The sequence below is a fragment of the Lactuca sativa genome, chromosome 5 (assembly GCF_002870075.4).
Source record: "Lactuca sativa cultivar Salinas chromosome 5, Lsat_Salinas_v11, whole genome shotgun sequence".
Classification (NCBI taxonomy): Eukaryota; Viridiplantae; Streptophyta; class Magnoliopsida; order Asterales; family Asteraceae; genus Lactuca; species Lactuca sativa.
This window is the reverse complement of record NC_056627.2, coordinates 222,762,203-222,787,631: the sequence shown is the minus strand read 5'-3', so window position 1 is coordinate 222,787,631 and position 25,429 is coordinate 222,762,203.

Sequence of the window (25,429 nt, the reverse complement as noted above, 5' to 3'; positions counted from 1 at the left end):
AAAATAGTTTAAACATCAGAGTACTTTCCCAGAATCATATTACATAAAGCATAAACATGAGGAGCGGTACGATCACGCCTTCGCCTTGCCACGATCTCCTGAAGCACCTGAAACAATAAACCACAATTGTAAGCCCGAAAGCTTAGTGAGTTCCCCCAAAGTACTCATACACACATAAACATATGCATACAACAAAGAACAACATACTTCGGGTCCAATCAACCTTCCGGTTGGAATACCCCCGACCTTCAACCATCGGGTTAGAATGCCTACCTAACACGAGTCCAATCATCCTACTGGGATGGAATACTCTTGGACCACAACCATCGGGTTGGAATTCCCATACACCTACACGTACAACAATAACTACTATGGGTCCAATCATCCCTTAAGATGGAATACCCCAACCCCCTCAACCATCGGGTTGGAATGCCAACATACTATGAGTCCAATCATCCTACCGGGATGGGATACTCCTGGCCCACAACCATCGGGTTGGAATGCCCCACTTCCTATACATAAAGTAACTACCACTACTACTACTACTATGGGTCCAATCATCCCTTGGGATGGAATACCCCAAGCCCCTCAACCATCAGGCTGGAATGCCAAACTACTATGAGTCCAATTATCCTACCTGGATGGAATACTCCTGGCCCACACCATCGGGTTGGAATGCCAATCTACACTAGCAAACATGCACACATAACAGGCATACATAGAACACTCTACAGAACCAACACACTAGGGCCCTATCATCCTACCAGGATGGAATGCCCTCCGCTACTGCTCAACATACATAACCCGTAGGTAACCTCCTACCATCATACATAGTGCAAGACCAACTAGCGGTCTATGAATAATCACTACCCAACTCCCAGGGCGCTAATCCAACGGAACTAACCATCATACAACCATCCATTTCTATAGGATACTAAGCTAACAAGGCATATTCTCATATCACTATCTCATCTACAGGATACTAGCAAGCATATCATCACATAACATAACAGGCTCTAACAACAATTTAAAGGGTCGGCCTTGGTGCCTTAGACCCTTGAGTATAGTGAGGAAAACTCACCTTGCAACTATCGGAATCCTGCAAATCTCTGACTGCTGACTCGCCGGAAATCCCAACTATTATATGAAAACCATCACATAAGAAACCACCACGACTTCCTAGGCCAAGGGCCCACAACACTCATTAAGTCCATCATCCTCTTATTGGACCAAGTCCAAAAATCAAATCCTCATGCAAAACCCAATATTGGCCCAATTTACTAAATTGGGCCCACCTCACCAAATGGGCCTAGATCCAAGGTCCATAATAATGATTGAGTCCAAAATATTCCATCCATAATGTTCAGTCACGGCCCAAGACCCACTAGCCCAATAACAGCTCAATCACTTAAGGCCCAAAATCAAAAACCCAACAAAGGGCATACGTCGGGCGTACCCCTCTTGGTACGCTGGGCGTACATCGATGCTTGCGGACTGGAATCGGGACACAGACCCACTACGCTGGGCGTACGCGCGCTGATCTAAAACTCCTCTTAAGTCCTTAATGGCTTAAGCTCCTAAGCCTAAACTTCAGATCCATCGACCAATCATGCCTAGGATTCATAAAGTCTCAAACTTTATTACTTAGGACGTCCATAAAGCTCTTAACTCAAGGTCTTAACCCATTAAGACCTTCCTATTTCTTACATGGGACAACCAAGGCCATTGGGACCCTATTTTTCTTACTCAATACCTCTCCAATGGTCTGAAAGGACAACTCATCTTAACTAAAACACACCATGCATCAAGATGGGGGCTTTTGGGACAAGAATGGTGTCAAAGCTTCACCATACTTAGATCTACACAAAATAGATGTCAAGCAAGAAGCTTTATACCTTTAGGAGCTCTTGAACCACCAGAAGACTTCAGATCTACACGTTCGCCTTCTTCCTCTACTCACTAGATGCAACGCCTTCTTCTCAAAACACTCCAAATTCATTTCAAAAGCTCACACACTCAAGAAGTTGGCTATGCTTTGGGGAAAACGGCTCTAAACAGTGGATGCTAGGGTTTGGGAGGGTTATGAGCTCTTAAGGTTGTTTAAATAGCCTCCACACCCGAGATATTAGGGTTTCTGGATGATAGACGTACGTTGGGCGTACGTCGAGGGACCTCGCGTTTCATTAACTCCATTACACTGGGTGTAACCCAGCCTACGCTGGGCGTACCCACGCGTGTCCCATGCATGCATGGCCTTACTTTGTCAACTTTTTCCATCAAGTGCCATAAGTGACAATATCTTCAAAGTGCCGTAGCTCCTTTATTCTAAGTCCATTTCCGATGAACTTTATACCCACGAAAAGGTGGCGAGAAGCCCTACGCTTCTAACAACACACCACGACCTGAAACCTTCTCGAATAAAACCCATTGCCCATAAAAGACCGAAATGCCCTTACTCTTGGATCTCTGGGAACCATAAATAACTACTCTTAGAACGGGGCGTTACATGGATAATGAACCTAATGCGGCTTCAACTGTCGAGAAGCATAATGTAACGCCGACAAATCCGGGTCAGTCAATTTAGAGGCAATAAGTGTCGAAAATGACTTTTCGACAAATGATTATTTAGAATAAATAATCTTAACCAAGTTGCATTATATGTTACAAGGTTTTCGTACATATAAAGAACGCCGAAATCCGAGTTATAACGAAGAAGCTATGACCCATCGAATTTCCGCGACGGAACCGGCACGGCACCGGGAAGCATAAATAGTGAATTTACGATAGAGCAACTTTTAGCCTTAGTGAACTAAACGAAAGTCGTATAATACGTTAAACTGATAGCGTCCATAAAAAGAGCGCCCAAATCTGACTTCGTATGACGAAGTTATGATTTTTCGAAGTTTCGGCTTAGCAATGGACAACCCGAAATTCAAATACTAGATCGAGCATTTTTTAGCTGACACAACCTAAACGAGAATCGAAGATCTCGTTAATAGTAGCGTAACGATAAAAATACAAACGAAAACGGACGTCGGATGAAGAAGTTATGAATTTTTAACGGACCAACCCTATCCCGGCCTGTTAAATATATAAAATTTAAAATAAATTCAAAATTAGCCGACGAAGTCTAAACAAAAGTTGTAGAGTACGCTCCCGCCTTCGCGTGGATATAAAGAACGTCGAAAACGGAGCTTGTACGCAAAAGTTACGAATTTTTAAAGATTGCATTCGAAATTGCGAAGCCTGGAGCGAAATCGATGACGTGGCCAGATCCTAGCCGTCGCTTGCTGATCACGCTTCGCCTTCGGATGCTGACACCTGTACTTCGGACGCCCAATGTAGCCCAGAAGCGCCTCGCGTACGAGGTACGCCCCGCGTGCGAGAAGAGAGCGTTGCACGTACTCGTTCTACTTGGTCCGAGGAGCGGCCACGTTGCACCACCAACGAAGCGATGTGTGTTCCGAGGCTATGCCCTGCGTAGCTGCTGAACACCCAGCGTTCCGATAGGGCTCATATGCTATAAAAGGGGGCGAGGGTTTTTGGATTTTTCACACAAAATCTCATTCTCTCTCTAGTTTCTTTCTATCTCTAGCTCCCCAAACCACCCATAAGCCCTAAGAAAAATCCCTAGCACCCAAAGGAAGCCCCGAGGCTCCCGGAGTCCCGAAAAAAAGGGTCATTCGATTCGGAAACGTTGTTCCAAGCGAAGCCCGGTTTTCGATAAAACCCGCTGTAAGTGAGCTACGCCTACGCATTTTTTAATATAGCTTTCAAATAATTATAGTAATGTTATTAGGTCCTTACAATAATTATTTGGGCTATTATTATGAGTTATATAGAGTGTTGTTTAACACTTATATAATAATAATGATAGCTAGACTATTAAATTAGTCTCGGTGAATATTGAACTAAACCCTAGCGGTAATGATACTAGGTTTTGTCGAGGGAAATTGTTTTAAGAGCAACGAAGTACTGTCCAAGGACCGAGTCACCACCGTATCAACTGAGTGCATAGTTACTTTCAGCTTACACATATATATGAAGTATTCTATATAAATTACGTGTTGTGTGTGCAAATTATCTGTATACTTGCTATCTATGCTGGATGAACAATTTTATACATGTTTTAAATGATTTAAACTGTATATGTATTTTATATCTACGATAATGTTGGGGTAAAACATGGGTAGATAAAATATGAGTTAGATGATGATATAAGGGATGATTTAGATCGTGAGGTAAGGGTGAGAGTTGGACGATATGAGAAGCCTTTTCCCAAACGATGGCCCCGTCATTCAGCAGAGTATGGATGACAACCACAAACTATTCTAGACAATCCAGTGGAACACTAGCAGGCTCGCAACCTGTAAGTGTTGTGAACGATGTGTTCACACAGTGTACTCTAAACCTAGGTGATCATGCAGACTTAATTCCCAAACCTTGGTTATCATGCAGACTTGATGCCTAAACCTTGGCGATCATGCAAACTTGATGCCTAAACCTTGGTGATCATCCAGACTTGATGCCTAAACCCTGGCGACTATGTAGATTTAGTGTCCGTTGTGTAAACCGTTGCAACGATGGACTTCATGTCGATTCCTTAGGATGATCCTTAGGAATGAATGAACGAGGAATAGCTGATTCTTAAGGTAGATCCTTAAGAGTAAAGAAGATAATGAGGATAGGTAATTGGGTTGATTGTTTGATGTTTAAACATAATAATTATATTATTGTGGGTTGAAAACCCTATGTACTAAATAGGTTTCCCAACTTGACCCACTCAATTTATTTATATCAGAGGTGTTGATATGAAGTCACATTACACTGAGAGATTAAGGAGATATAAATCACTAGTGATAATGAATGTAAGTTCTGTTTATGCTTATGTTTCTATATTGACAATGACATCCCAAATGTTTTAAAATGAATAAAAATATTTTTCTTCGAAAATGCTTTGAAAACGTATTTATCATGTTTCACTGGGAACAAATTCCGCAACCTTTTTTATTAAAAGATATACTCTGATTTTTATAAAGCATAAACAAAATTGGTCTTTTCTGACCGTGAAAATGGGGATGTCACACATAAGCAATAATCCTCCTTTGCTGCATAAGAACTGCACCATGTCGGTGATGGACGCATCACAAAATACCACAAAATCGTCAACACCCTCATGGGGGGTCAACAATAGGATCTCATATAACTTTTGCCTCTGAGTCTCGAATGCAGCTTGCTGCTCAGGGCCCTAGTGGAAGTCCACGCCCTTCCTCGTCCAACGAGTGAGGGGTAAGGCGACCTTGGAGAAATCCTGAATGAATCTCCGATAATCCTTAGCTAAACCCAAAAAACTCCTGATCTCCGATGGAGACTTCGGGACCTCACACTGTATAACTACCTCAATCTTGGTCGGGTCGACCAAAATCCCATTCTGGTTAAAGAGGCGTCCCAAGAACTGGACCTCCCATAACCAAAACTCACACTTCGAGAACTTGATATATAGTTGTTCCCACCTTTAATCTCCCAGAAGCTCTCGAAGGTGCTTCTCTTGCTGCTCTCTGGTTTTGGAATTGACCAGGATATCATCAATGAAAACAATGACTGAACAATCGAGAATCAACATGCACACTCGATTCATCAAATCCATGAATGTTGTCAGCATATTGGTGAGCCGCAAACGACATCACCATAAACTCGTAATGACCATAACGAGCCTAGAACGCAGTCTTCTCCACGTCCTCTTCTCTAACCCTCATCTGATGATACCCCGACCTCAAATTAATCTTGAAGAACCAAGATGCACCCTGCAACTGATCAAAAAGATCATCAATCCGCAAAAGTGGGTAACGGTTATTCACCGTCAACTTATTAAAATCTTGGTAATCAATACACATGTGATGAAAGTCATCCTTCTTCTTCACAAACAATATCAGTGCTCTACAGGGTGAACTGACTGGTTTAATAAACCACGTGACCAACAACTCCTGAATCTGAGAGGACAACTCATGTATCTCCGGTGGAGCCAAACGATACGACGCCTTAGCAATCGGGGTCGCATGGGGGACCAAATCGATCATGAAATCAACCTAACTCTCAGGAAGTAGATCAGATAATTCCTCTAGAAACACATAAGGGAACTCCCTAACTATAGGCACATCAGAAACTGAAACCTCATGTCCGACCCCAGTGTCAACCACATACGCGCGATAACCCATACACCCATGTTGTAGATACTGACGAGCCCTAGCAGCAGGACAAAAGGTTGATCCAATCCCGGTACCGCTCTCTATAAATAACCAGTTCTCCCTTACTTGGGGTTCGAACTACCACCCGCTGCCTCTCGCAGTCAATCATCACACCAAATCTACTCATCCAGTTCATCCCTACAGTCACGCATACATCCCCCATGGGAATATGGATCATTTCAATCGGATATGACACCCCAAAAATCTCCAAGACACAACCCCGATAAAATGCTCGATGCAGAAACCCAGTGTTCGTTGGCGATAGAAACCCGCAACGGACACTCCAATTCTCCCAGAGCCATATCAAAACTCCAACTAAACGACTGAGATACAAAAGACCGACTCGCACCCAAGTCAAAAAGCACAAGAGTAGGCAATGAGTTCACTAAAAAGGTACTTAGCAGAATCATAAATATAAGCATACCATAAAATAATTGACAGGATAATAAATCAAAACATACTAGTAACGACGTCCGGCGCTGTCCTAGCCGTCTCTGCTCTAAGCTGGAAAGAATGAACCCGAGCCCTCGGGGGCTCCGCCCTACGCCCCTGCCCTAGCGTCCATTCATGATTCTTAAAGTAGCCGGTGTTGGAGCCTGCACCAGCCTCGCAATGAGTAGGGGACAATTTCCCTTTATATAGCCACCCTGATTACAGTGATAACATGTCACACCCCCGAACCAGACGACGGAAACATCCGGGGGCTTACGTGTTACTTCATCTTGTAATATCATCATAATTGTATATAATTGAAACAAGACAACACCATCATCAGACAACTAGCATTATTTACATCAAGTACAATATCATAAATTACATGTTCAAAATATTTAATGTATGATGATAACAAAATATAACAAAATCCACCATTTCCTGATGACCTTTCTTCTTAATGATTCCCTGAGAATAGAAGTTATTTTGAAAAATGTCAACATATATAATGTTGGTGAGTTCATAAGCATATTTGAATGAAAAGTTTTGAATTGTTTGTAAGCACCAGAAAATCTGATATTTTCTGAAAATGGTTTGAACGTGATGTATCGAAATCAAGTATTAATGCATGTGTGTTTTCTGTATTTGGAAAAGGTAATCCAGATAAAACCCTATATTTTATGTAGTACATAAAAAGATATCGTTTAACGGGTATTACCCCAGAAAATCCGATATTTCCTATTTATAAAAGTATTGTGGTCTCAACCCTAAGACCGAATAACAGTATATGTATGTTTTTTTTTGTATCCACAAGATTTTATAGGTATTCTATAAAATTGTGTTGGAGTGGATTTCTAAGTGAGCCGTTTTAACCATACTTGATTTTTGCAAGTTCGCCTGTCGTGGCGTTCTTAGGTGCCGATTTGATTTACAGTAAGGTTTGTCACCCTAGACTGGCCTAGTCTAACTGTAGCGAACAACTCAGGAGTGGGGTGTCACCCCGTATAGATCTATACACAAACTCTCGCTCTTCCTCCAGGAAACTCTTGTTATAACTACAGGCTACGATCATGCACTCTAGAGGTGTCAACCGACAAGTCTTAGTAGATCATTTATTGTTTTCACACGAGTATTGAATTACGCTATGTATAATGTTTTTGTATATATAGTTAAGATTAGCAAAGCCTAGAAAATAGGTATATGAATGTATAAGGCCCAACAGGCATGTAAGGGAGCAGCTATGGCCCACTAAGCATGTGATGTATAGATTGGGCCCATTAAGCATGTTAATGGGCCATAAAGGCCCAAATTAACATGTGATAAACACATTAGGCCCAACAAACATGTAAATGGGCCACAAAGGCCCAAATAGACATGTAATGGATATATTAGGCCCAGTATCACGAAATTTATATTTATGGCCCAAATATATATTAAATATTATTTTTGGCCCATTTTTATAGAAATTGACATTTTTGGCCCAAAATACATATAACATATTATTTTCGGCTTATTGTCATAAGGATTTACATTTTCAGCCCATTTTTAAATAAAATGACACTTTTCGACATTTTCAGCTCATTTTTAAATAAAATGACACTTTTCGACTCAAGTTTTATAAAAATGACATTTTTGGCCCATGATTATAAAATTTTACATTTTTATCTCACTTTTTATAGAAATTACGTTTTTGGCCCAAGTTTTGGAAAAAATTCATTTTTAACCATTGAAACCGTAGGTTTACATTTTGGAATCAAAGTTGAGTTAAATGACGATTTACTCCATAAAAATCAAGATTTTTACATTTTAGGCCCAATAAAACCGAAAGCCCATTTTTATGGCCCAATATTCAAAAAAATTGCATTTTTGGCCCTTTTACTCCCAAGAATATCATAGAAACTCATTTTTGTATAAAAGTGACTCTTTTAGTCGTTGTAAAACCGAAAGTGTCATAAAACTCTCATCTTTTTCTTTTTGTTTATTTGTCAAAAATGGCCCTATTTCAAGATTTTGTTTCACTTTTCCAACAATCATCACATATGTACACTTTCATTCCCATCCCCATGTTATGGTGTGTAAAGTGTTATAGTTTGTAAATTTCACATTCTTTTGTTATATATTTCGAGATCTATAATAATTTCATCATGTAATCACAACATAAACCAAGAAAATCACACATAACATGCACTAATACATAGATCTACACATATGTACTTGTATTATCCCCCCAAAACAAAGTAAAACAAAAAACAAGGGGGTATGAACTCACCTTAAGGTTTGGATTCAGTTTTGATGAAGAATGAAGTGAAGATTCGGCCTTAGCAAGCTCCTTGAGGGGTTTTTCGAACTCTTTGAAGCTTGTAATTCATGAAATGTTATGGCTTAAGAAGAGATTTTTTTGAAGAAATCAAGAAGCTAAACCATAGATCCAAGTGAGAACTTACCAAAGATGATGATCTTGGTGAAAAACCTTCTTGGAAATACCCACAAAGCTCGAAAAAAAATTAGGAGGAAGGAGGAGAAGTTCTTGAGAGTGTTTGAAAGAAATAATGGAGGTGGTGTAGTGGGGGGTTTTGGCCGAGGGTAATAAGAAGAGGGGGGAGAGAGATTGAAGTGATGTTTACATGGAAGACCACCATGCAAACATGAGGTGCCTTATGCATATAATTCCTCGTTTCTTTTTTTTGTTAAAATGCATAATGGGCCAAGAATTGGGCTAAAGAGAGATAAGGATGAAATGATTTGGGCCCATTATTGGCTTTGTTCGAATTTATGAAGCCCAAAATTATTTTTTGGCCCATTGGGCCCTGACGAGGGGTTTACGGCCCAATAGAAGTCCAATAGGTAATTTACGACCCATTAGGACTAATGGAATCATTTATGGCATAATAAGGCCCATTAAGGATAAGAGAGCCCTTTTAGCTCCACATGGCCCAAAATGCTAAAGTGTTACAAGTGTGGGTCTAATTAGAGCCCAATTAGGGTTTCTAGGCCCAAGATAGTCAAGTTGAAGGTTTATTGGTCCATTAGGCCCAATAAGAGAATCCTAGTTCATATTAAACTTGAACCGAAATTTTTAGGGTTTTCAACACCTAATTGACTATAAGAGATGTATTGTATAAGATTTTGAGCTTTACTGAAGAATGTTGATTAAGTTTGTTGTCATTGAATGAGCATAGGTTACACTATAGAATTAGGGTTACAACTATCACAATAGAGAATGTTTACATGAGACCAGAATTTCCTAGCCAAAATGCTAGTTATGACAACCAATTCTGGTACTCGACATTGGGGCCTGCTGATGACAATCATTCATATAATGCCTCATCTTGCCACAACTATGGCACCCAGAAGAAGAAGACCGAAAAACACCCTCATGAACCTTGTCGCACTTCCCATAAGTACGGCCCATCTGTCCCCCATAACATGAATCAACCAGCTTAAATCGTTTCACTGGTGGATGTGACTGAACGGGATCCTGCCATTGCTCCCTCGTCTACATCTCCATCTCGATCTGTTGCCTCCTCGTGGCGTCTTGAAGCTCGGCGAGGCTACCATAATGTTAGGTGGACACAACTATCATATGTCGATCTTGAGCATACTCAAGTATTGCGTCATCTAAGACTGATCTGAAGCAACGAACTCAGGACAGAACAAAGCCATCTACGTAAATATTTTGGTGATCTTCATCACCATCTCAGTCGTCTGTCTCGGATCCAGATACTCCAGAGCCAAACTCTCCCTCTCCACCAAGGGAACATGTCTCAAATAGAACATCTCCGATAACTGCTCCCAAGTAATAGCAACCCTCTGATCATGAGTGTACGAACCGGTCACCAATATCCACCAATCTTTCTCCCCTATCTAGAGAAGGTTCAGGGCGCACTTGGCCTTCTGGTCATCTGGGCAAGAACATGTGAAGAAACAACCATCCACACCATACAACCACCTCATAGCCACAATCGGGTCCTTGCCCCCATCAAACTGCGAGGGCTTCGTGTTGTTGAAGTCTTGATACTGAAATGATCTCTCCTTAAGGATCCCCGCAGCAGCAAGAACCGCGATATTAGTGGGTGCAGCGTAGTGATTGTAACATCCTGAATCCCAAGTATGAGAATTATGGCTTAAAAGACAATTTCCCTTTTGAACCTGTCGAGTTGATAGCCTCAACTCGACGTGTTGGAAGCTCTTGGGCCATACATGTTTTGAACCAACTTGACGAGTTGTTGAGGAAAACTCGACAAGTTGGAGGTTGTTTATGAAACCCTAATTTTTAGGGTTGTTGCACCCTATTTAAAGACCTTATGGCCTTTGTATGGCCTCTTTGTCCGCCCCTCTGTCCAGAGAAACCCTAATTTGTGCATTCTCTCCTTTTTATATGTGTGTCAGAGAGCTTAAATAGTGAGTTTTTGGTGATCTTTTGAAGGAGATTGGAGTTTGAAGAGGTTTGATTAAGAGGAAGGTTGTAGATTCGGTATCTTCTCTGTTGTTGCAACCATTTTGAGGTATAAAGTCGATAACTTGGTCTTTCATTGCTTAGATTTTTCTATTTGGAAGTTTATTGTTATTTTGACTCATTTTGGGGTCATTATTAAGTTGGCCATTTATTGAAGTTACCACTTCAGATCTGCATGCCTATGGCCTCTTTGGGCTTAAAGTTTCAAGCTTTATCATGTTATAGGCCCCCTTCATGCTTTGGGCCCTTTTTAGGTCTTCTTCGAGTGTTTTAGTCTCCTTGTGTTTTGCATGGACGTAAAGTTAGCAACTTTACGTGGTTTTCCAGCTCATGGGTTCCAGATCTTCATTATTGAGCGTTGGAAGGAATGAAAAAAGGACTGAATGAGTTAAGTGGGGAAAAGTCGACGAGTTGTCTTGGAAACTCGATGAGTTGGCTCGAGTTTTCCCGTTATTCTAGATACTATAGGAACTCGACGAGTTGTCTTGATAACTTGGCGATTTAGCTAGGGGTTTCCCCCATTTCTCTAAGTGATAACGGAACTCGACGAGTTAGGTCATCATGGACTGTTGACCTTGACCATGGTTGACCAAGTTTGACTTTGAGGGAATTTTGGGTAATTGAGGTGTTGATCGGTTGGTCATGCTGGTTGTAGGCTTTGGGTTGGGAGGTGAGTTTTTCCTCACTGTAATTATGGGTTGAAGGCACCAATGCTGACCCTTTTGGATTGTTATCCTGGTTATCTTAGGATGCTATTATGCTGTTACGATCTATTAGATTGGTATCCTTGTAGATAGGATGATGTTATGATTACTTCTCTGTATGATTTGTGCTTGCCTATTGATTGATTATGTGTTTATGAGTTATGTATATGTCGACATATGTGTGTGTGGTTGGGTTAAGGCGGTCCTGCATTGTGTTGAAGGCAAGAGACCTAGGACGGCCCGGATAGACTGTAGGCCTGTGAGGCGGTCTAGTCAGGGCGAAGGCCCAGCGAGCAGTCCATATAGGTTACAGGCCCTGCAAGGCAGTCCATTCATGTCAAAGGCTCAGGAGCGATCCAGATAGGCTGAAGGCCCTGTGAGGTGGTCTAGTCAGGATAAAGGCTTATTTATGTTTGCTTTTGTATGTATGTTACGTGGTGGTATTTTGGGGAAGACTCACTAAGCTCCGAGCTTACAATTTTTGGTTGTGTTTTATGTACTTCAGATGATCGCAAAAAGGCAAAGGCTTGATCGTGCACCTCCTCGCATTTTATGTTATGATTTTTTGGAAAAACTCTGATATGAAACCTATTTTGAAAACAATATGTAATAAATGATGTTTTTTGGAATTATGTAAAAGTTTTAAATTTTTCAAAATTTTATGGATGTTATAGTGATCATCAAAAAGCTCAATCATAGCGATCTCGATAGAACCAAACAGCTTCGGAATAGAGCTCCAGACAGCGGCAACTACCTCAGTAGCGGTCCACTCATGAATGTCATCATTAGTCAGTCTCGGCCTATCATGGCCACCAGTTCCTGAACCAGAACCTCTCGTTATCACCAAACTGGAAAATAAACCAAAATATACATCAGAAGGCCACAATTTATATTGTTATAACTATCATGACAAGACTAACCCTCAGGATTTGTGACTTCCTTGCTATGTGTACGGCTCTTGTGCTTTCAGTACTACAAGCCCATACTAACTTCCACACCTACCATAATTTGTCTCAATAGGTCATCACAAACTGCCCGAAAACAAAACCCACAACTAGAATACTCATAAATCATGTCCCCACTCTCTTGAAAGAGGCAATTCCTTCCTCAACTGGCCTGCTATACTCAGATACTCACTCATGAAACTTCCACCAACCCTATAGCCACTCGTGTATGCTAATCATACATAACGTTGGATCCTATAGACAGTTGAATACTTGATTCTACCTTAAGCCCTTAATCAGAAAAGAACAGGAAATAAGGCTAAATCAAACATTATCAGGCTATAGAATCTTAGTTATATACAACTATAATTCACACACTAAGAAACTATAGTAATGATGTCAATTTCATATAACATACAAGAAGTCCTCAATAACAAATAACAATGTGGTAACTTGGGGTATACTTCTTGCTACAGATGATCGTTCACATCTCGTCCTTCCTTGGTTACTTTTGAAAGCATTTTTTTGAAAATCATTTTGAAAACCTTTACAGATCCTTAGTTTGAGTATGGATTCGCACGGATGCTCATCCAATTCTATTGAACCAGGGCTCTACTACCAACTTGTAACATGCCAAATCACGATAAAAAAATGATTTTCCAAAATCATAAGAAACCATTGTTTTCAAACAAAACCCATAACAAAATCATATATATAGTACAAATATCCCAAGGTATCATAAATCTCCAACAACATGCCATATAAGGATGTGTACGATCACGCCTTCGCCTTACCACGATCATCTACCAGAAGCCAAAACTTAGTGAGCTCCCGAAAAGTACCACAACACAAACATATAACAACATGCATACTAGGTCCACAACTAACAGACTGGATTACCCCTGAGTCCACAACATGAGTATGGATTTCCTTCTAACCCACAACTCATGAATGGGTTACTCCTGATCCTACATCATCATAAGTCTGGCTTGCATCTCGGTCCCACACCTTATGTCTACTTTGCTACCCGGTTTGTTGCCTTCCGCATAAAGAAATATTGCCTCAACCCAACCAAACTATGTCGACATATACATATCAGATAACATATATATATATATATATGTATATATATATATATATATATATATATATATATATATATATATATAGTAAACAGATAATCATATAACCATTTAATAGACTAACAGACAGATCTACAAATCACTATCACATAACAATATCTTATATACCGGAACTCAGTTCTAACATATCAATACAACATAGCAACATCCTTAAAACTAGGATACATAACCAAGTAGGCCAACATTGGTTCCTTCGACCCACGAGTACCGTGAGGAAAACTCATCTCTTAGTCCGAGCAGATAGTTGAATAGGCCACTGATCCGATTATCAGTTCTGCCAGTCACCTATACATCAAATAATGACCAATATCAACTACAACTCAAAATACCCAAAATACCATTAGGTCAAACTTGGTCAAATCCTATTCAAAGGCAAAAGTCAAAGAAATCAACTCAACTGAGTATGCCCAACATACTCAGCTTGTACACACGACATACTATAACATTGACCAAAAATGGGTTGTTGACCTGGTACGCACAACGCACCATAGTGTACGCCCAACGTAAGCAGCTGGCACCTTTTCTTTTATTAAGGGCTTAATCCCTTAAGACCTTTCATCCTAAATCCATATCTAGTCCTCAAATGACGTCCTTAATCGTAAAGTTTCCAACTTTATGATCTTGCATGTCTATTAAGTTCTCAATACCAAAAACCCAAGCTTCTCAACTCATTAAGCCATCATAGTCCATGCATGGAATGAAACTAAGGTCAAAGATTACATTTTTATGAATGTAGAGTGACCCATACTCATATTACCAATCTTATATGTAACATCCCAAAAATCATGGAAATTAAAAAATTTCAAAAACAACCTATTTTAATCATAAAGTGTTTACAAAGTCACTGTTCAAGAGTCTAATCATAATCAGAGTTTTCCCGAGACACAATATCATAAAAACAGGATGATATGCACGATCACGCCTTCGCTTGTCTGCGATCATCTGAAGTACCTGAAACAATAAACTAAAAATGTAATCAAAAGATAAGTGAGTTCCCCCAAAGTACCACCACACAATAAAACATATATAACATTGCATGTTGGGTCCAATTAGTCATCGAAATGGAATACCCCTGGCCCAATCAGTCATCAGACTAGAATGTCAATGTCCAATGGGTCCACTCAGTCATCGGACTGGAATACCCTTGGGTCCACTTAGTCATCGGACTGAAATACCCCTAGTTTGTTGGCTCACACATAGAGCAGTAAAGCCTTAACCCCAACACAACATGTCTACATATAACATAAACTAAAAGGAAGCAATGGTAGGCCCTAAAGCTGCCAAGTGGAAATATGCAATAGATAGTGAGATCAAATACATGTATGATAACCAAGTTTGGAATTTGGTTGATCAAGAACATGGTCAAAAAATAGTTGGTTGCAAATGGATCTTTAAGAAGAAAAACGACATGGATGGAAATATACACACTTTCAAGGTACGACTGGTTACGAAGGGCTTTACTCAAACCCTAGGAATTGACTATGATGAGACCTTCTCATCAATGGCCAAGATAAAGTCTATTAGGATAATGCTTGCCAGAGTTGCCTTTCATGATTATGAAATACGGCAGATGAATGTTAAAACCGCTTTCCTTAACAAGAAGTTGGTTGAAGATGTTTATATGAGTTAGACAGAGGGTTTTGTAGATGCAAAGTTTCCTAATAGAGTGTATAAGCTTGAGAAATCCATTTATGGATTGAAAAAAACGTCTCGTAGCTGAAATCTTTGCTTCCATGAGAAAGTCAAAGAATTTGGTTTCTCGAAGAGTGAATATGAGTCATGTGTGTATATCAAGGCTAGTGGGAGTATAGTAACCTTTCTAGTATTGTATTTTGATGATATACTCCTTATAAGAAATGACATTCCAACCTTGAAAGAAGTAAAGTATTGGCTTGGAAAGTGTATTTCTATGAAGGATCTAGGAGAGGTGGCCTATATTCTTAGGATAAGAATCTTAAAGGATAGAAAGAAAAGACTAATTGGTCTTAGTTAAAGTACATAGTTGGATAAGGTGCTAAAATGTTTTTGTATGGAAAAGTCCAAGAAATGAGAGCTACCTATTAAGACTAATACCAAGTTGAACGAGACTGAAAGCTGTAGTACAAATTAAGAGATATCGGAAATGAGTCGAGTCACATATGCCATGGTTGTAGGATCGATCATGTATGCTATGACATATACTCGCCCTGATGTGTCTTTTGCTTTAAGCATGGTCAGTCACTTTCAAGGAAATCTCGGCGAAGCTCATTGGACATCAGTAAAGAATACTATCAAGTACCTGTAAAGGAAAAAGGAGTTGATTCTAGTCCTTGGAGGCGGTGATACGTTGAGTGTAAATGGTTATAGTGACGCCATCTCTCAAACAGATAGAGACAATCTTCGTTCTCAATCTGGCTGGTGTTTTTGTTAAATGGAGGAGTAGTCACTTGGAAAAGTTCCAAGCAGGACATGGTGGCTGGTTCTACTTGTGAATCAGAGTACATAACAGTGAGTGAAACATCAAAGGAAGCGGTTTGGATGAAGAATTTCATCGGTGATCATGGAGTAGTTTGACCATTCATGAGCCAATGGAACTTTTTTGCGATAATGAAGGAGCAGTTGCTTTGACCAAAGAACAAAGAGATCATGGTAAATCAAGACATATAAACAGAAAATACCAATATATCAGACATAGAGTTTAAGAAGGTTATCTCATAGTAAAGAGAGTTTCATCGGAAGACAATCATGCAGATCCTCTCTCAAAGGCTCTGAGTAGAGTTAAACATAGTCAACATAGTAAGAGCATTGGTTTGAGAGATGAGATTAGTTTTCGTAGTTAAATGATTAGTTTGAAACTTATAACAAAATAAATTTAGTTGATTTTGGTGATTGAATAATAGAGATCATTTATGAGTTTGTTTACTACCTTTGTCAATTATTTATTCTTGTGTTTCGTTTTGCATATTTTACTTCCTGAATAATTTAATTATTCGAAGCTCCAAAGTCTCTCATACTTTAGGAAGTAAGTATTAAATGAAGACTGCCATGAATTGGATTGTAGATTGTCTAAGGAGTTTAGACATAGCAATTGTGTTGCTACAACGTTCATGAGTACTTAGAAATTGAAGATTTGAGTATTGGATAAACCCACGCTCATAAAATTACTTCATGGATTATATCACGAGTAAGTTTGAGACGATAATATCTTATATTCTTAAAATGGAGATATATGAGTTGTAATTTACAAGTCAGTTGTACATTGGTATTGCGAAAATGCATTAGTAACTTAATGTTATAAAACGTGGTGTCACGTACGATTTGGTGAGTAAATGATACAAGCATATGAGTAAAAGTTTATTCAATCCTTTTGCCTTGACGGGAAAAGCGATATCTTTGGCCGCTCTATGATTTGATGTTGACTTATAGTGATGGACCTGCTAGGATTAAATAAATGTGTTCAATTATAAGTCTTATGACGTTATCACAAATCGGTAAATCATGTAACATCCATAAAATCACAAGAAATTTAAACTTTTAAAATTAACACAAATTCATAAATTGTTTACAAATCATAGTTTTCAAAACATTTCCAAACACCAGAGTATCCCAAAATCATAAGTTATACACAAGAGGATGTGTACGGTCACACATTCACCTTCCCGCAATCATCCAAAGTACATGAAACATAACCCAAACTGTAAGCCAACGCTTAGCGAGTTCCCCCAAAATACCACCACATAAACAAAATAACAAACAACATGCATACAGAACCTTCAGACTGACTAGAATGTTGCACTGGCCTACAGACTATCTGGAACGCTCACAGAACCTTCAGCATGATTGGAACGCCTCACCGAGCCTTCAACCTATCTAAACCGTTCTCTGGGCCTTCGGCCTGACTGGTACGCCTCTCAGGCCTGCAGTCTATTCGAGACACCCTGGGTCTCTTGGCCTTCAGACTACACTGGTCCGACTCAACCCAACCACACACAACATGTCGACATATATATATAACAGATAAACATACATATAACTAGTCAACAAACAACCAAACACATTCTACAGATGTAACGACCCGAAAATCCTATCATAAACAACGTTAGTTGTTCCGTTACTCGAAGAACTATTTATGGAAAATATTTTAGCTTTTTGAGGTTAAAATGGAATTAATTAACTAAAAGTAGTATTAGTTAATATCTAAAACAATTAATAAAAATTAAAAGGTGCGTGAATTAATGAAACTGATTTATGGAATTATTAGGGGAAAAATAATTCATTTTAGGGTTTATTATGAGTTGAGGGGCTAAGGTGTCATTTATAGAAATCTAATTTGTCAAGATTACTAGGGTTAGTGTAAAAGGGGTACAATATGGAGAATTAAGGGGCTAGATGACAAAAATTTGGAGTAACCCCTAAGGAAAAGGATCTATCATTCTCCTTGTGTCCATCCATTCACGTGAATACATAAGAAGAAGAAAAAAAACGATCACTACTTACGGGGTTGCTTGGCTTAACTTTTAGCAGCCCAAAAGTCTTTTTTGAAAAAGAAAAAAAGCAAAAGATGTTTGGAAAAACTAGTTTTAAAAGCTACTTTTAGAGTTTTTATACAAGGAAAATGAACTTTTTGGAAAAGTCACGAAATCCTGACTTTTTGTAACTTTTCCAAAAAAGGACTTTTGGGTTGTGAAAAGCTAAGCCAAACACCCCTTTATTCCTACACTGTGTGCGTCGTCGGTTGAAGGCCAAGTAGAAAAGAAAAAAAAACATGAGCGGCTTAGAGGGGAAGAAAAGTCGAGCCGAGCAAGGAGGAAGAAGAGAGAAGGATTTGCTTGATCGATGCTATAGGGAAGAAGGGTTGCGTTTCTTGGCTAATTGAGGTAAAAAAAATTATCTTATAATCTCTTTCCTTGTGTTCATATATCTAACTCTTCGTCAATTGAAGATTGTTGTTGTTAATCCCCTTTCTAATTGACTATTACAACCTCATCTTCTTCTTCCTAGCAACCTTTGAAAGTTCATATGGTTTAATTCTATTGGTGTAGGGTGTTTTTGATGGCTTAATTGCTGTCAAAATTTCTTATGAACACCTTGAATGATTTCCTTGTTCAAGTTCATGTTTTTGTTATCGTCATTCTTTTAGATTTGTGCGATTAATTTCCTTAATCTAAGACCTTTTTTTGAACCATCCGAAAGGTCCTCAAAATAGCCCCTAAAAGGTCTTAATGTGAGGCTTAATAGTGGAGAAAACTCAAGCCCTAGTGGTGTTTTCTCTTTTAGCAAAGTACCTTATTTTTCTCATATAAGCATTGTACTTTGAATCATGGCTTGAGGTTGAAATTGTTATTTTAACTTCATGACATGTTTCTACTGTTAGGAACTCTATTTACAACTTTATAGTTGATTTTGGTTGTGGCTTAATAGGTTAAGTGGTCAAAAAGTCCTTGAAATTCGAAGTTGGAAAATTCAGCAAAATTACCAATCTGTCCTGTTTTCAAAAAAATATAGAAAAATCATTAGAAGTCGGATTAATGATCCGTAAATTCTTAAAGTTTAAAATTCAAGTCTAGTTTGTCCATGAATTTTTCCAAAACCTGTTGTTGCCTTCAACTTAGGTGAAAATCACCTTTTTCACTGAGTGGTCGGAAATTAGTTGTACGGATAGACTGTTTTGTAAAAATCATATAAAATTGTTTGGACTTTTAAAAGTAATTTATGAAAAGCTAAAAGTATAAGCTACTGGAATATACAAAAATATTGTATATTTTGCAGTCCTTGGTGGTGTTAAAATCGCTTTGAACTAGTGGCTGTTACGGGTCAAAATCTTGAACTTTGTTCTAAACGTTCGTCTATATGTTTAGGCATTCTACTCTCAATGTTTTCGTGTCATCTGTTTGATATTCTCATAAAATTACATAATTGATGTCTTAATACTACCATTCAATCATCTTGTGTGTAAAATTGAGCAACTATAATCATTTACCTAAAGCCTTGAATCATATAGTGATTTTTGGTGAATGTTAGAATTCTGCACAACAACTTTTCCCCATATTGAGAGAGCTATAGCTGCTAATCCGAGCAGAATTGTAAGATACTCCTCTCTCATGAAGTTCTAGGAAATCGAATATAGTTTCTGTAATGTCTGATGTCATCCCAATTGGAGTTGTAGATTAGGTTTTATAACTAAAACACTGAACGGGGTCGGGTAGGGAAAATATAAAAAAATAATATAAAAGTTAGAATAAAGTTGTATTTTTGAAACATATACTTTATTTGTTAATTGAATGTTATGTGTGGTGTTTAGGTGGATCCTGGAGATCTTCAAGTAAGTTGAAGACTTGGAATAGAAGGAAGATTTCATCAAGGCTAAAGGTGAGCTCATAGTTTTAACTCACTAAGGTTGCATTATTGAAACGTGCAATCCGTAGATGGTGATTTGATTCAATTTAGGATGACCATGTCATTACTTGTGCTTGATGATGATATGATATTTGTGATGCTAATATATGCTTTGTGCTAATGCCATGATATGACGTAATTACTATGTTGCTTACACTTTGATGTACTTGATGTATATGACATGCTAGCTTAAGTTGCTTGAAATATGATGTATGGTTATGTTTTGATGTGTCGGTTATGAATACATTGCATGTTTAATACACATTCATATGGTATGCATTATACGACCTGCTTAATTTATAAATGACATTGCGGGTTTATGCGTAGAGGGTTTGGGTAGTTCATGATCTTTGCCTAAAACCTTGTCCGGATCATTGAGGGTGACTACTAGGTTGAAAGAGTACCTATAGGAAGAGCTATAGCCACAACAATGATTAGTTTCCGGTCTTTCTAGATGACCGTGTTACACATGGTTTGCGGGCACTTCGGTGTTCGTGGGCTGGAGTGATGTTGGTCCCTCGTTCGCGGCCAGTGCAAACATCACGTGGGAATCGAGTGGTGTATCGGTGGAATTGGCACCGTTTGTACCGATCCTGAACGACACCGCGGGGTACTTGTACTTTGCAAAGTCGGAGTAGCAAAAGTGGAGTCACGAGGTTGGTGTTTTGGGTGGAAGTCATAAGCCATTTAGAGCATTCGGCTGGCCATGCACACAAGTGGTGAACAACGTGTTTCTCTTGGGTTAGGTAGCACTAAGAGACACTTTTCTATCAATCGGTTGGATAGATATAATAAAAGGTTAAACATGAACGGTTGGTTGCATCTTAAAAGGTTGAATATATAACAAAGGCTGATTATTAACAAAAGGTTGAACATGTAACAAAGGTTAGTTGCATATTAAAAGGTTGAATATATAGCAAAGGTTGCTTATTAATAAAAGATTGAACAATTAAAGGTTGCTTAAATATGAAATGTGATTATTTATATGTTATGCGGTTGCTTATGTGGTATTTGGTTGATCATATATGTTATGTGGTAGAATGGTGGTTAAACATATATGCATGTATGCGGTTGAATAATTATGATATGCGGTTGTTTTCTAAGTGGTATTTGTTGATCATTTTTTTATGCTTCGTCGTAAGATGAATGATTGACCCATTTGGGGTTTGTATGTTTTATATGCAACTTTATGAACTCACTCAGCAGGGGCTGACACTTGTATCTTTTCTCTTTTGTGTCGTATGATTGGTACAGGCAGTTTAGAAGATTGGCCTTGGTGAGAGGGGTTCCTATGGGTAGTAGATTTATATTAGCGATACCACTCTTGGACACATTTTTGATTATTTACTTTAAAAATAATTTTGTTTACATTTTATATGGTTTGGAATTTCGTTTGAGTTTTCGTAGTAACGTTGTGGTTTTGAAAATGTTTTGGAATTAAAACTAAGTCTTCCGCTAACGTATTCTGTTAAATAAATGTTTTAAAAAGGAAAAAAAATTATGGTGAAAATCACGACGTTGCAACAGATCACTAAGCATAACATCATCATAAATACCAGGATACCGATCTAACAGATCACTACATCACGATAACATACTATCACAAAACAAGATATCTAATCCAATGGGTCGGCCTTGGTGCCTTCGACCCATAAGGACGGTGAGGAAGACTCACCTTATAGACTGGACAAAAGTTGATGAAGTCTTGACTCTGAATCTCAGCTCTAATCGTCACTTATCCAACCAAATGACCAATCACAATCAAAATCCCAAAATACCCTTAGGTCAAACTTGGTCAAAGTCAAAGTCAAATTGGTCAAACCAATCGAGTCAACTGTGTTAACCTAGCCGAGTCACCACAAAGTGAGTACGCGGGGGTACTCCGAAGTTATGTTGGGCGTACTCGCATGTTGACTACCATCAGTTTGGTTGACCTCGTATGCAGGGCGTACTCCAGGTACGTGGGGCGTACTCCAAGAAGCTCAAATTCTCAATAAGTGCTTAATTGTTTAAGCACTTATGTCCATTTTTCAGACACATGTCTAGAATACCCTCAAGAGTCATAAATTTTCTAACTTTATGACTTTGCATGTCCATTAAGTGCTTATCTCAACTTCTTAATCCATTAAGACCTTCTGAATGATGCATGGAGTAAAACAAACCATTTGGAACCCATTTTTATGACTCAAGACCTGTCCAAGGGTCCGAAAGGACAGTTTAATGGGTCAAGAACATGCTATTTTCATGAATCATCATTTTGGGACCAAAAAGTGACTTAAAAGAGCAAAAAACTAGATCTACAAGATGGGGTGGTAAAGATGCAAGCTTTATACCTACAAGATGTTGCAAACGAAGAAGAAATCCAGATCCAAAGTGCTATCAACTCTAAGATCTTCTCACCACCTTCTTCTCTCTTCAAAACCACTCCAAAACTCTCTTAAATGCTCAAAATTTGATTTCTCACTTGCTCTAGGTTTGCTTGAGGGGCGATATCACACAAGGAGGCTGGGTAAGAAGAGGATATGAGTCCATAAGGCTGCTTAAATATGAGCTAAAGTCTTAAAATTAGGGTTTGCATGCATTCTTCATACCCCCAATGTACTAAGGTGCGCCTTAGTACGCTCGGCGTACACACGTACGCACAACGTACTCCTCAATCCTAATTTTACCAAAATGCCACTATGGGCCCTTTTGCACTCTTTCTTACACTTAGGGACCAAAATGCAGTATAATTCAATTATATGGTCAAATTTAGAAGTACCTCATCATCAAGATGTTATAATTCTCTCCCACTTGAACTAGACTTCATCCTCGAAGTTGGTTGTAGAAAATAACTCAGGATAATGCTCCCGCATTTTAGCCTTCGACTCCTAGGTCCACTCGGAGCCTCTCTGATGCTACCACTATACCTTTACCATATGTATATCCTTATTTCACATGACCTTCATCTTCCTTTCCAGGATAGCCACCGATCTCTCAACATAGTTCAGGTGTTCATCGGCCTGAATATCATCTCATGGAACCACTACCTCGCTGTCCAACACACAATTCCGCAACTGAGAGGCATGTAAAGTGTTGTGGATATGACTGAGCTTGCTCGACAAATCCAACCTGTAAGCCACATTGCCAACCCTGGCAATCACCTGGAAAGGTCTAATAAACCGGGGACCTAATTTCCCCATCTTCCTGAAGCGTATCACACCCTTCCAGGGTGAGACCTTCAGGAGCACAATATCGCCGACCTGAAACTCCAACTCTTATAGGCATTGGTCGGCATGAATCTTCTGCTAACTCTGAGCGGTATGGAGTCTCTACCTGATCTTCTAGATAAGCTTCGTAGTCTGAAGGACTACTTCGGTCCTTCCCATGACCCTATGCCCAACCTCTCCCCAGCAAACTGGGGTACGAAATCTATGACCATACAAGAGCTCAAATGGTGGAGCACCAATGATGGAGTGATAACTATTATTATAGGATAACTCCACAAGAGGTAGGTAGGAATCGCAACTCCCACCAAAATCAATAACACATCCCCGTAACATATCCTCAAGGGTCTGTATAGTCCGCTCACTCTGGTTGTCAGTTTGTGGATGATAAGCAGTGATGAAATATAACCTCGTTACCAATTCCTCGTGGAACTTCTACTAGAAACGGGAAGTGAGCCGAACATCTCGGTCGGAAATAATAGAGACCGAGATCCCATTACGAGCATCAATCTCCCAGACATACACATCGACCAACTTTTCAGCCGATGAGCTCTCCCGGATGGCCAAAAAGTGGGCATTCTTGGTCAATCAATCCACGATGACCCATATAGCATCAACACCATTTTCCGTCTTTGGCAACTTGGTGATAAAACCCATGGTTATTTGTTCCCATTTCCACATGGGAACCTCCAGAGGCTACAACTTGCCATGCGGCCTATGATGCTCGGCCTTGACCATCCTGCAGGTCAAGCACCTCTCGACATACCAAGCTATCTCCCTCTTCGTACACGACTACCAATAACTCAATCTCAAATCCCTATACATCTTGGTGGTTCCTGGGTGTATAGAAAAGTGAGACTTATGAGCCTCCTCTAGCACAATCTCCAAACCCGACCACATCGGTTATATAACCCTCGACTATCCGTGACAAACTTATTGATCTCACCCCTGATCCTTTCTTGTTTCCAGGTCTCTTTCCGAACTCCCTCTACCCGTGCCTCTTTGATCAATCCCAAAAGCGGAGAATCAACGAATATCCTCATACATACCTCCTCGACCAAAGACCCAACCAACTTGCGGCTCAAAGCATCTGCTACCACATTCGCTTTACCCGGAGGGTAAAGGATCTCGCTATCATAATATTTGATCATGTCCAGCCACCTGCGCTGCCTCATGTTCAGGTTCGGTTGATCTATAAGATATCTCAAACTCTTCTGATCCGGGTAGACAGTACAATGGACCCTATAAAGATAATGTCTCCAAATCTTGAGGGTAAACACTACTTCCACCAACTCCAAGTCTTGCGTTGGATATCTCGTCTTATGCAGCTTCAGTTGCCGTGATGCATAAGCGATCACTCGTTTTCTCTGCATAAGGACTGCCCCCAAACCGGTGATGGATGCATCACAGAATAACACAAAATCTTTGACTCCCTCCGGTAGGGTGAATACCGGGGCCTCACATAACCTCTGCCGAAGATTCTCAAACGTCGAGTGCTGCTCAGGGCCCCATCGGAAAGACACCCCCATTCCTCGTCAGACGAGCGAGGGGTACAACAATCTTGGAGAAGTCCTGAATAAATCTCCGATAGTACCCTGCCAAACCCAAGAAACTCCTGATCTCTGAGGGAGATTTTGAAACCTCCCACTACATCACCGCCTCGATCTTGGCCGGATTGACCAAAATTCCATCCTGGTTAACGAGGTGCCCAAGGAACTAAACCTATCGTAACCAAAACTCACACTTCGAGAAATTGGCATAAAGTTGTTCCCGCCTAAAAACCCCCAGAAGCTCTTGAAGTTGCTCCTCATGCTGCTCTCTGGTCGTCAAATACACCAAGATATTATCAATAAACACAATGACAGATCGGTCAAGCATCGACCTGCATACCCGATTCATCAAATCCATGAATACAGCTGGCGTAC